Below are 12,720 nucleotides of genomic sequence, written 5' to 3'. Positions count from 1 at the left end.
AATGATTATTTCTGTAAATAATAACTATTCTATAAATGTTGGATAATTGTTACGTCCAGTTTAAACAAGACTTTTTCTTACAGAAATTAATGATTTACATTTTTATTGAATGTTTTAAAATTAAAATATGTTATTTAGCATAAATCTGAACAATTATATAATGCTGTCAGAGATCTGTGAACAAAACAAGTAACTATGTTTGCTTTAGCTAGTTGTAATTAAATGTTCAATTGATAGGTCAGCCATTAAATGTGAAGTGTATACATTACTGATATATTCCAATAGAGTAGCAAATTTGCTTTACTCAGATATCATCTTCTCGATAATTCCCAATATAAGCTCTTGCCGAGAGGATTTTCGTTTGACTGTTATGTAGCGTAAGAGAGAGAGAGAGAGGGTTCTCTACTAAGGTTGTGGCTTAACGTATTCACAAGGGACATACACGGTTCATATAGGGCAACATATGACCTTAAACCCTGGCCGACTTTCGGACCCCCTTAAATTATCTAAACGAGCTTGTCTGAAACCTTATAAAACTTTTGTGTAAATCACCAAAGAAACTTGTACAACACAACTCCTCTGAGGATGATATTCCATGGCAGATTTTTCTCTCCTCAATTCTCGAGCCCAAGTTTCAAAATACTTTTATTTCTCACCCAACCCTCATCGCCAACCTATTGGATAAGGGATCCTCCTCTCACATGTATGCCATGCCGACAGTAAATTATCTCAATTCCCAAGAAATAAAATTCTATTCACATTCATCACTGATTCATTAGTAGCTGTATTTTTATTACTCGTAAACTTTTCCCCCTTTTCTCCAAATTAATAAAGAATTTAATTCCCGATTTACGAAACCAATAATTATAGAAAAATAAAAATAATTTTAAAAAAAATTAAAAATTTTGAGGTAATTTTCAGGACAATAGAAGAATGAAAATTGGAACATAAAGGATTATTCGAAATGGAATTTAGCATTTAAATTATTTGAGTCTTGGCGATTAGTTTGAGGATATTATTATAAAAGGAAATATTTACAGATCCCTGTCCGTTGTAGGATTTAATTACGTTTTCTGGAATGTCAAGCATGCATCAACCGCAAATATTAGCGATTTCAAAGTGTATATATATACACCTTTCTCTCTGTATTAATTAACAATTAGCGTTTCATTGAAAAGTGCAACTTTTGAAACAGATTTCATGTGTTATTTTCCATAAAAATTAAAATTACTATTGACTAAATTACAATATGATAAAAAAAATTGGCAATTTTAATGTCCAATCGCAGGAAATAAATATAATAAATTTTCACCATAGGAGAAAAATAAAAATGGATTTTCAAAATCTATTTTCTCGATTTTGTGTATCTTGCATGATTTCATTTGAAAATCCATGACACAGTGCGTACGTTCTCTTTATGTATTGTATAAATGAAAGCTTCCCGAACTGAATAGAGAACCTAGCGGGGGGAGTGATGGAGAAAATTGTAGAGCAGAGCGCTTGCCAGGGGGTTCAAAGTTAAACTACAAAGAACAACTTCGACCCGAGTACTTCCTGCCAAAAGGGATTCGACTATTTACTAGTTCAGCATTCGATAAATAATAGGAAGGCACCTATCGAAACCTTTCTAATTGCAAATTATTTCCTGTAATTGAAATCCCTTTTCCAACATATTTTATAGTTTTGAAAAATCATTCTCCTTTAAAATTTATAGTATGGTTAATTAAAATTTATAGTTTAGTTAGTTAAAGTAAATTTAATGGAAATCAATTAATCATTTTTTTAAAAACATTTATTACAAGGAATAAGAGAAGAAATAATAGGTAGTTTAAAAAGCAAAATGCGAGAGTCATTTTCAGTAATGCTTGAGGAATACTTTTACGAGCCATATTATTTTCATTTCATATTTCGGTACTCATAAAATTTTAACAACCATACAGTAACAATAACACGAAACTAAAATTACCAACAACGTTTGGAATTGAAAGTGAATTTAGTTTTTTAATTTATTTTTCCGAACAAAACCTTCGGAACAGTCCACTATGCGTATGTAATATTCATCTAATATTTATTGTAATAAAAAAAATTTCCAATTCACGGTGCTATATTTTTTCTTTTAATTTACACGTTAAAAGTAGAAATCAAATTTACAAAAAAATGAATACTTCATGCAAAACCAATTAACGAAAAATGTGGAACACAATTAGTAGCACACACAACATTGAAAAGAAAGAAAAAGGTAATAATTTTTTTCACTCTTTCTGTGTTTGTGTGTGTTTATAAAATTCTTGTTTATTTCGTCTACATTAATTAACGTATTTTTAAAGTGTTGCTCGCTATTGGAAATATTATTAAAAAGTCACCAAGTCAGTGATGGGGAATAAATTTTTTCCTCCACTGTTATTACTTTGTTATAATTAACTTGTTTCTAATTATAACATTCGGGAAATATTCAAATTTTTGGTTATGACCAAAACGTTTTGTAGAATATCCTAAAATGCGCGATGTCAATAATTGTTGTGACACAAGCGGAGAGAAAATTGAAAAATAAATTTGTCATCGCATGGAAAAACTTTTTTTAAGTTCTCGTTAATTATTCTTTTGTAAACTAATATATTTCTGCATAATTAATTTAATTTTAATTTTTAAGACACAGAGTCTGAATAAGGTGTTGATGGTACAACATTGAAACTGGGACTTGCAAAGATTCCTCCAGAGCCACAAAGACCAATGTGGGATTTTGATCTAATTCCAGGATTGCACCCTCTGGAAAAGAGTCTCACACTTGGAACCCATAAATAGTGTCGCCATTCAAGGGCAGGGATAGTAACACAGATCCAAGCTCTCCAGTTCAGTGCTGAGTCTGGTTAATCAATTTCCACTTTTCGGAAATTCAGTTACACTTTTTCAAAATCAATATGAAAAAATTTTCGCAGACAAAAGTTATTTCTAATTTTATTGAATAATAGCGAAGAATAATTTTTAACATTAAACGATTTTTATAATGATTTTTAAATTTCAGCATTATTCAACTGTGAATCAGAATTTACTTTCGACATTCTGCATTGGCTATGTGGACAGAGCTCAATAGTGAACCAGTGTTTGCAGTGTTTATTGAAAGGAATGAAAATTAATTTCTAATGTTTCCTTAGAAGTTAAATTGCACTTCTACTGGATCAGTGCATTTCAGGTAATACAAACTATTTCTGAGCGAAAGTAAATAAGAGTGATACGAGAAATATTATCGAAAACAGAATAATTTTCAACATTCCTAAAATTAATCTACTGCGAAATTACTTAATTATCTACGAAAAAAGCTTGTTTAAACTGGACGTAACAATTATGCAACATTTATAGAATAGTTTTTATTTACAAAAAAAATAATTACTTTACAACTTTTATGTTTTTAGGTTAGACAGGCACTTTAATTCGAACGTTTCCAAATAATAATTTATTTTATAAAAATAGATCATCAAATATGATCGAAAACAAATTTTGAATAATTTTCAACATTCCTAAAATTATTTTACTGCGAAATTACTTAATCATCTACGAAAAATGTTAAAATTTCTATATTCATTATTCGTAATGCTATATTTGTATACAAATTAGTTCCTTGGTTTGAACGTCAGATGGCGCGTTATGCGAAATTTAATAGTTCTGTAGTATGAGTGTGCGATCATGTGTTGTTGGTCTATGCTTCTGTCGAGTTGTGTTATGTTGCTTATTATTTTATACTTTGTAATAATTTGTTATATTTTCTGTAGTTTCTGTAGTTTTTAATGAAACGATTAATAAATGAACTTTAAGAATAAGTGGTTCTTTAATTAAAATAAAAGAAAATTCTTGTTTAAACTGGACGTAACAATTATCCAACATTTATAGAATTGTTTTTATTTACAAAAAAATAATTAATGTACATTTTACATGTTTTTAAGGTAGTAAGATAATTGAGTTCGTTTGTTTTCAAATATTTAATTATTTTATAAAAGTAGTTCATTAAATATTATCGAAAACAAATTTAAATAATTTTCCACATTCCTAAAATTCTACTGCGAATTTACTTTACAGAAAAATTCTTGTTTGAACTGGACGTAACAATTATCCAACATTTATAGAATAGTTATTATTTAAAAAAATAATTAATTCCCATCTTCCATGTTTTCGGGTTAGACAGACAATTCTGTTCGAACGTTTCAAAATATTAATTTATTTTATAAAAATAGTTTATTAAATATTATCAAAAACAAATTTGAAATAATTTTCCACATTTCTAAAATTATTCTATTGCGAATTTACTTAACTATCTACGACAAAATTCTTGTTTAAACTGGACGTAACAATTATGCAACATTTATAGAATAGTTTTTATTTACAAAAAAAAATAATTACTTTACAACTTTCATGTTTTTAGGTTAGACAGGCACTTTAATTCGAACGTTTCCAAATATTAATTTATTTTATAAGAATAGTTTATCAAATATTATCGAAAACAAATTTCAATAATTTTCAACATCAGACGATTCGTATAACGATTTTTTAAATACCTTTCTAAAATAATTCTACTGACAATTTACTTTCAAACCTCCTGCTATTGATTTTGTACTTTAACAACATTTTCAGTTTATAAAATCTTTTGGCACTTTTCAAACCGAACAAAAATATTTCAAAGAAAGTATAACTTTAACTAGAAGTGATAAAAAATAATAAATATAATCGATTATTTGCTTCAAAAATTCTCTTTGCTAATTAATATGACAAATTTTCTGTTCAACAATTAGGAACATTAAAAAAAACAAAAGAGAAGAAAGATAATAAATTTTAATGCACTGCAGATAAAGTAGAGAAATTTTTATGCAAATTAAATTATTTCATTCTAGTCGAAATTAAAGTTCAATTAATTGTCTTGTAATTAAAGCGAACGGGGGACAATTCCGTAATTAGAGGAACAAACTGACTTGTTTTTCCATTCATTATTGTACGTTATAGAAGGAAATCTGATTATTGTTTGAGCTAACAATATTATTTTCAATCATATTTAAATTATTTTCCATTGTATTGTAATATTTCATATGACAATTAATTTTTCAATGATAATTCAAATTTACATTCACATTAAAAAAAAAAAAAAAATTTGTATTTAAACTCAAAAAGCGAGAGGATAATTATTCATTTCGTTAAATTACAAAATGCAAAATAAATAATTTTCAAATTTAATTGAAATTTTTTTTCTTGCAAAACTCAGTGGGTTTTTCAATTAAACGATTAGGGTGGAAAAAAATATAAAATGAAATTCACAGAATTCAATTATGAAAATGAATATGATTTTTGGGCTTTTGTGAATCGTTGATTGTATAGTGCGAAGTAATTGGATAAAGTAACGTTGGATTGTGGATTTTGAGAACGTAAAAAGAATCAGCAAAAAAAAAAAAGGGGAAAGGAAAAAAAATTTAAAAGAAATTTTCCACTTCAGGTTAATTGCCTTTGCATAATTAATATATACAATAAAACTGCCATTGTAATTCTCATTAACTGCAGCTTTTACAATACAGCATTTACCGAAATTGCTAGATTTAACAAAGCAATAATTTTTGTCCCATACTTGTTCAATTTTCAAATGCGGAAGTGAAAAATTAAAATTCACTTAAGTTTATATATAAATGAATATTAAATTTAGTGAGATTTTTCTTTTTTAATTTACATGGTAAATGTAATTTTTTTTGTAATTTTGTAATTTAAAAAAAAATTTTTTTTTAATTGTTTGATAATAAATTTAAATAATTATTTCTAAAGTTAAATTGAACATAAAAGTAGGCAAAATTTTAATTTTAAGTTCAAGTATTATTACGAAAAGTTATTAAAATGTAGGTTGTCACTTTTTCTAAAAAAATATTTTCTAATCCTTTTTGTCTAAAAAAAGCGATATCTAATGAAATCTGTTTTCTAAAAAAAGTGTTTCTAAAGATTTCTAAAAGAAGTTTTTCTAAAAAGTTATGTTTCTAATATTTATTTTCCTATAATTTGTAAAATTTCATAATTTTGATAAAAGTTAGAAAATTGTTAAAAAATTAACATCAAGAAATAGAAACTATTTTGCATATTTTCATAATTTTGTTTACAAAATTATGTTTCTTTTTGAAAAAGTAGAAAAATTTTTGTAAAATTACTATTTCTTATCACAATTTGTTAACAAAATTATGTTCATTTAAAAAAAGATAATTTCCATCTTTTTTATACCAAAATTAATTTATTTATGAAACATTTTTTTTAGAAAATTTTAAATATCTTTAAGAAAAAAAATCCCTATAATTTTTATTTGTTAATTACGATTTTTAACTGGATTATTTTTTAATTTTGTTAAAAATATTTGCATAATTTCTATTTTATATTACAATTTTCAAAAATTCACCTTTATAAGAAAAAAAAATTTTTAGAAAATAAAAAGTTAGAAATTACGTTTCACAAAAACTTTACCCCAAACCAATTATAATTTTTAAGAATAAAAATTAAAAATTTTTAATTCAATCACAAAACTATGAATAAATAAAATAAAAAATAATCATAAAAATAAAAGATATTTTATAAGAGCAAAAACAGTGTATGTTATAAAATCAGATTAAAAAAACATTTTATATAAAAGCAAAGTAAAAGAATATTTTTAAATTATCTCATTTATAAATTTTTACAATTCATTGTTAAAAGTTTTAAATGTTATACAAAAATTATTTTCTCGTTTACCACAAACTGATTTTAAAACAAATTTTATTCCAATATTATTTTACATTATCTTTTATTTAAATAGTAAATTAATTATTTTTTAAAAAGAATTGTATTCAAAAGTATTTTATTTTTTTCTATTTTTATAAATTAATTTCATGACAGAGAAAAATGTTTCTATTTTAATTAAAAAGTAATATTGAAATTGAAATAATACTGTTTCTTATTTTAACAATAAATTTTAAATATTAAATAATAACAGCTTTATATAAGTTATAATAAAAATTATAAAAATATTGTTTTTAAAAGAATTGTACTCAAAAGTATTTATTTTTTTTTCTTACTATTTGTAGAAATTAATTTAATAACAGTGAAAAATTTTTTAAGTTAAATTGAAAATTAAAAATAATATTAAAATTATAATACTGTTTTTTATTTGAACAATAAATTTATTATAGATAGTAAATTATATATTTATATAAATTAAGAAGAACAAATTTTTTAAAAAGAAAACTATTTTAGAAAACGTATTTTATCTTTTATTTAATTTATTATTATTATTATTATTTATACAAATCTTTATGAAAATTATACTTTATACAAATGATAGTGAATAGATTTTAATGTTAATTGTTAAAGAAGAAATTTTTTATTTTTTCCAAAAAGAAAACTTTTTTCCAATGAAATAAATCAAAACTTTTATTTGGGTGGGAAATTTGAAAAAAGAATTTAAAAAACGACTCACCCTGTGTTGAATTTTAGAGAGAGAGATGTGTAACTGGTAACGTGTCAGGTGCAAAATCCCAAAAGTGAAGTTAATTGAAGTTTCACAATTCGGAGGAAGTTGCGGAAGAAATACAAAGAGATAAATGGATCGGATCTTAGCGTGACTTCAACGACAAATGATACACAACAAAGTGCGCACCGTGAGCTCGTGCTTCCTCGCTTTATACCCTGGAACTTGCACCTGTGCTTGCGCACAAGTTAATCTTTAAAAGCTCGGAAGGTTCACTCTTCCGGTACAGAGAAGTGGACCATCCGCAAAAGTCTGCACGTGATCATTTTACTCGATTCTTTTTTTTTCCCTCATCTCTCTTTCGAGATGTTTTTTATTGTAAAAAAATACACTCACTCTCACTCTCTATTTTCATCTACAATTAAATTAGTTTAGGATAAATTGTTTGTTTAGTGAAAAATAATATTTACCGAATCACATTTATTTTATGTTGGTTATGAATGGTTTCAAAAAAAAAATTATAAGTCTGCCAAAAGATGATTTTTGATACCAGTTTTGTTAATAATTTTGTCCTAATTTTCATTTAAAAAAATTGAAAATAATTTAAATCTGACGAAAAATTTTATTAAATTTTTTTCTAAATAATTGAATAATTCTAAAATTTTATTTTTAAAAATAATTGATTCCTTTCGAAGAATTTTATTTGACTTTTTCTAAATAATTTAATTCTCACAAAAAAATGTATTATTTGTGAAAATAATTGAATTCTTAAGAAGAAATGAATTGAAAATAATTGAATTGTTGAATTTTTAGAAATTAAAGGAAAAAATGTTCTGTTAAATATTTATTTACGAATATCTTTAATTGTAAAATTATTCGAAAACAATAATTTCTTTTTCAAATATTTTAAATATTTAATTATTATTATTTTTCCATAGGAATTAAGTTTTTCAAAAATTTAAAAATATTGTTAAAAAACATGAAGATAACGATTACTCCGAATAATCGTTTTCTTCATGTTTTATAATAATTAAAGAGGATCGAGTGTTAAAATCATTATTATATATATTGTAAGAATATTGTCACTGTAACATCTTTAAAATGCTTTTGATCATTAATTACTATCTAAAATTTATACTAAAATTAATTTTCATATCAATTTTTCAAAAATTCTACAAGAATTCAATTATTTAAATATAAAAGTAAGTTATTTATTGAATAATTCAATGTTTTTTAAAATTTAATTCATATAACGAATTTTATTAACAAATTAACAAATTAACAAAAAAAAATATTTAAATGTTTGCGTACAATTTTATTAAAATTGTTTTTAAATAATTGAATTCTTTTTGGTAATTTTATTAAAATAGTAGATATTGAAAATCATTGAAATGAGGAAAATTTTTGAAAATAATTGAAATTAGGACAAGAATTTTATTGACATTTTTGAAAATAATTGAACTTTGGGGAAGAATTTTGTTATTTATAAAGATAATTAGGATTTTGACGAACATTTTTTTTTTAATTTTGAATATAATTGAATTTTATGAGAAGAATTTTATTACTTTTGAAAATAATTGAATTTCTGCAATTTGTAATTTCTCTAAAATTGAATTTTTTTAGTGTTTTCAACAAAAATTTGAAATAAAAATGTTTAAATTCTATTATTTTTAAAATTGCTAAATTTTTTTTAAAAAATCAGTAAGAAGTTAGCAGCGCGCTTTGGCTCACGAAATTGTTGCTAGTCCAAACTTTGAAGTAAGAAAAATGAAATAATTAATTATTTTTTTAAAATTATTTCTACACATTCTCTCATAAACCTAGACAAATAATACTTCGAAGTTTATAAATTTATTTGTTTACTACAAATCGGTAGTTTTAATACGAGTGTATAATTCATGAAAGAAGATTCTACTCTCTCTCTCTCTCTCTCTCTGTATATAGATTTAGCGTAATTTTATTCGAAATTAATGTAATTCTCAAGCTTTGTGGAAGGAACGAGTTATTGCAAATCAGCTTATGCTAATGTTGTTATTAATTATGCACCAAATGCTTTCCCAGAGCTTTAAAATATATATATGTATATTTATAAAATTTCACTCTGACGATCGTTATAGAGCCATATCATTCTTAGAATAAATATCATTAATTATTATTATTATATATTACTGCAGGGTTGCCACAAAAATTTAACTTTGTTTTAGTTTTTAGATAACAATGAAAGATAACCTAGGAATAAAATTATTATTTTATATAAGAATATTGTTATATTCTAACTTCTTTGAAATTTATTTTTAAATCAATTTTTATTAGAAAATTTTACGAGAATTCAATTACTTAAATAGAAAAATAAATAATTTATTCAATAATTGGAATGTTTCTTAAAATTTAATTTTACAAAGAATTTTATTAACAACATTTGAAAATATTTAAATTCTTATAAGGAATTTAATTTAAATTTTACTGGAATTTATTATATTAAAGAATTTTATTAAAAATTTTAAAAATTTTAATTGAATTTAATAATTTTTAATTATTATTATGTATTCCTAAAAAGAATTTAAATAATAATTTATAAAAATAATTGAATTCCTGCGAAGAATTTTATTACATTTTTTTTAAAATAATTGAAATTTTGCCAAAGAATTTTATTAAAATTTTTGACAATAATTTAATTCTTGAGTTGAATTTCGCTACAAATTTATAAAGATAATTTAATTATTGACAAGAATTTTTAAAAAATTTGTAAAATAATTTAATTTCTGCAAAGTATTTTATTATTTTTCAAGAGAATTGAATTTTTGTGCGATGAATTTTGATATTTATCAAAGTAATTGAATTTTGGAAAAGAATTTATATTAAAATTCCTTAAAATAATTGATTTTATGGAGAAAATTTGGTTGTTTCTCACGATAATTGAATTCTTTTGCAGAAAAACTTAAAAAAAATTTTGAAAATAATTGATTTCTTGCGATGAATTAAAAGTTATTTAAGAAAATAATTGAATTATTGCAACGAATTTTATTATTTTATTAAATAATTGAATGTTTCTTAAAATTTAATTTTTACGAAGAATTTTATTAACAACTTTTGAAAATATTTAAATTCTTTAAAGGAATTAAATTTAAATTTTACTGGAATTTATTTATTAAAGAATTTTATAACAATTTTTGAAAATAATTGAAAACTTTTTGAAGAATTTTATTAAAATTTTTTAAAAGAATTGAATTCCCGAAAGGAGTTTAAATAATAATTTATGAAAATAATTGAATTCATGGGAAGAATTACTTTTCAAAAGAATTGAATTTTTGTGATGAATTTTGATATCTACTAAAGTAATTGAATTTTGGAAAAGAATTTATATGAAAATTCCTTAAAATAATTTATTTTATAGGGAAAATTTTGTTGTTTCTCAAGATAATTGAATTCTTTTGCAGAAAAACTTGAAAAAAATTTTGAAAATAATTGATTTCTTGCGACCAACTTAAAGTTATTTATAAAAATAATTGAATTATTGCAACGAATTTTATAATTTTATTAAATAATATTGAATGTTTCTTACAATTCAATTCTTTCGTCAATTTTTAAAAAATTTTTTGAGAATAATTGCATTTTTTTAAAGAATTTCTTTAAAATTGTAGGTATTAAAAATATTTGAAATTCTGCAATGAAAAATATTTGACTGAATGTAATTTTATTATTTATGAAAATAATTGATTGTTTTCGTAGAATTATATCAAAAATCTTTTTTAAAAATTAAATTTTTTTTGATAAATTTCATGAAATTAGTAAAAATTGAAAATCATTGAATTATGAAAAACTTGTTTTGAAAATAATTAATATTTTGCAAAAAATTTTATTTAAATTTTTGGCGAAAAAATTTTTCTATTTATAAAGATAAATAATTGAATTCTTGACAAAATATTCGTTAAAATTTTTAAAAATAATTTTTTTTCTTAATTTTTTTTCTTTATTGATATTATTTTTTTAGTTATTTATTGTTAAGTATTGTAACTATTTTTTGTTACGCTATTATCATTAAAAGTATGAAATGTTGAGTCACTGTTTGGCTGAATGCTTGTCAATCACCGTGAAGAAGAGAGCCATTATTCTATTCTGCAAATGGCAATTATTTAGTGTATACGTACATTTATGATGTACTGTGAGTTTTAATTTTAAATTACTCTCTAGAATTTTTATAAAAAAAAATGTATAATTCAGAAAATATTATTGGTGAGAGAAATAATAATACCAATGTAATTTGATGAGAGTAGAGTGAAATAATAATTTTTTCCCCACATAGTACAATATTTTTTGAATATTTTAAAAAGGTGTTTAATAAAGAAAGTTATTAGAAATTATGTTTAATAAAGAAAGATGTTATAACGTCTCAATGCAAAGTTATTGAATTGCTGTATTTAGGAAAATCGTGTTACTATATCGTCGTTGCGCAGTTAACGAATTTTAGTGTTCTGCGCATACTGACACATAGGTCGGAATGCGTAGTGTACTTAAATTCGTCTACTGCGCAAAACAAGAAACACCCATACTATTAGGTTACTCGCACAACACACAGGAGTTAAAAAAAATATAAAATAAAATGGGTAAAGAAAAACCCATACAATGGGTTAGAAAAATACTTTCCAATTCTTAATAAACAATTTTATTTTCCAATTGTTTAGCAAGTGATTGCTAAATTAAATAATGAAATATTTCAGAAGAAAGTGAGCCACTTTGATTCTATGACTATTAACTCTTTAATACGTTGTTGATATTATCAGAGCAAAATAGAAGTTGTTTAATAGATCTTAAAAGAAGGTCTTCATTAGTAGAATATTTCAAATAAATTCATGTAAAGCACAACAAAATAATTACTAGATTATAACTTTTTAAATATTCTTACCCAACAAGCACTTCTTAGTGATATATTTAACAATTTTACAGCAGATATATTCCAAGGAATTTTACTCCTCAGCATAATAAGTAACAAAATTTTTCTTATTCCAGATGGTTTTTCATACCACAAAGAATTGTATCTGTAAATTAATCAAACTTTTATGGTGAACCTAAAAAATTTATGTTTAAAAATATTTTTTTAACACCTAAAAAATATTAAAATACTGACTACAACTTATTATTTATCATTTTCTTCAAAGAGTATAATTAATTAGAAAAATATATAATTAGTGTAAGAATAGACCAAACAGGACTATTATTACCAACACCAGGTGAATATTATAGTCACTAAAAATTCTGTATACCACATA

Source organism: Leptopilina heterotoma, unplaced genomic scaffold, assembly GCF_015476425.1.
Source record: "Leptopilina heterotoma isolate Lh14 unplaced genomic scaffold, ASM1547642v1 Lhet_174, whole genome shotgun sequence".
Taxonomy (NCBI): domain Eukaryota; kingdom Metazoa; phylum Arthropoda; class Insecta; order Hymenoptera; family Figitidae; genus Leptopilina; species Leptopilina heterotoma.
The sequence above is the reverse complement of the archived record's forward strand: the minus strand, read 5'-3'. Positions refer to the sequence as shown.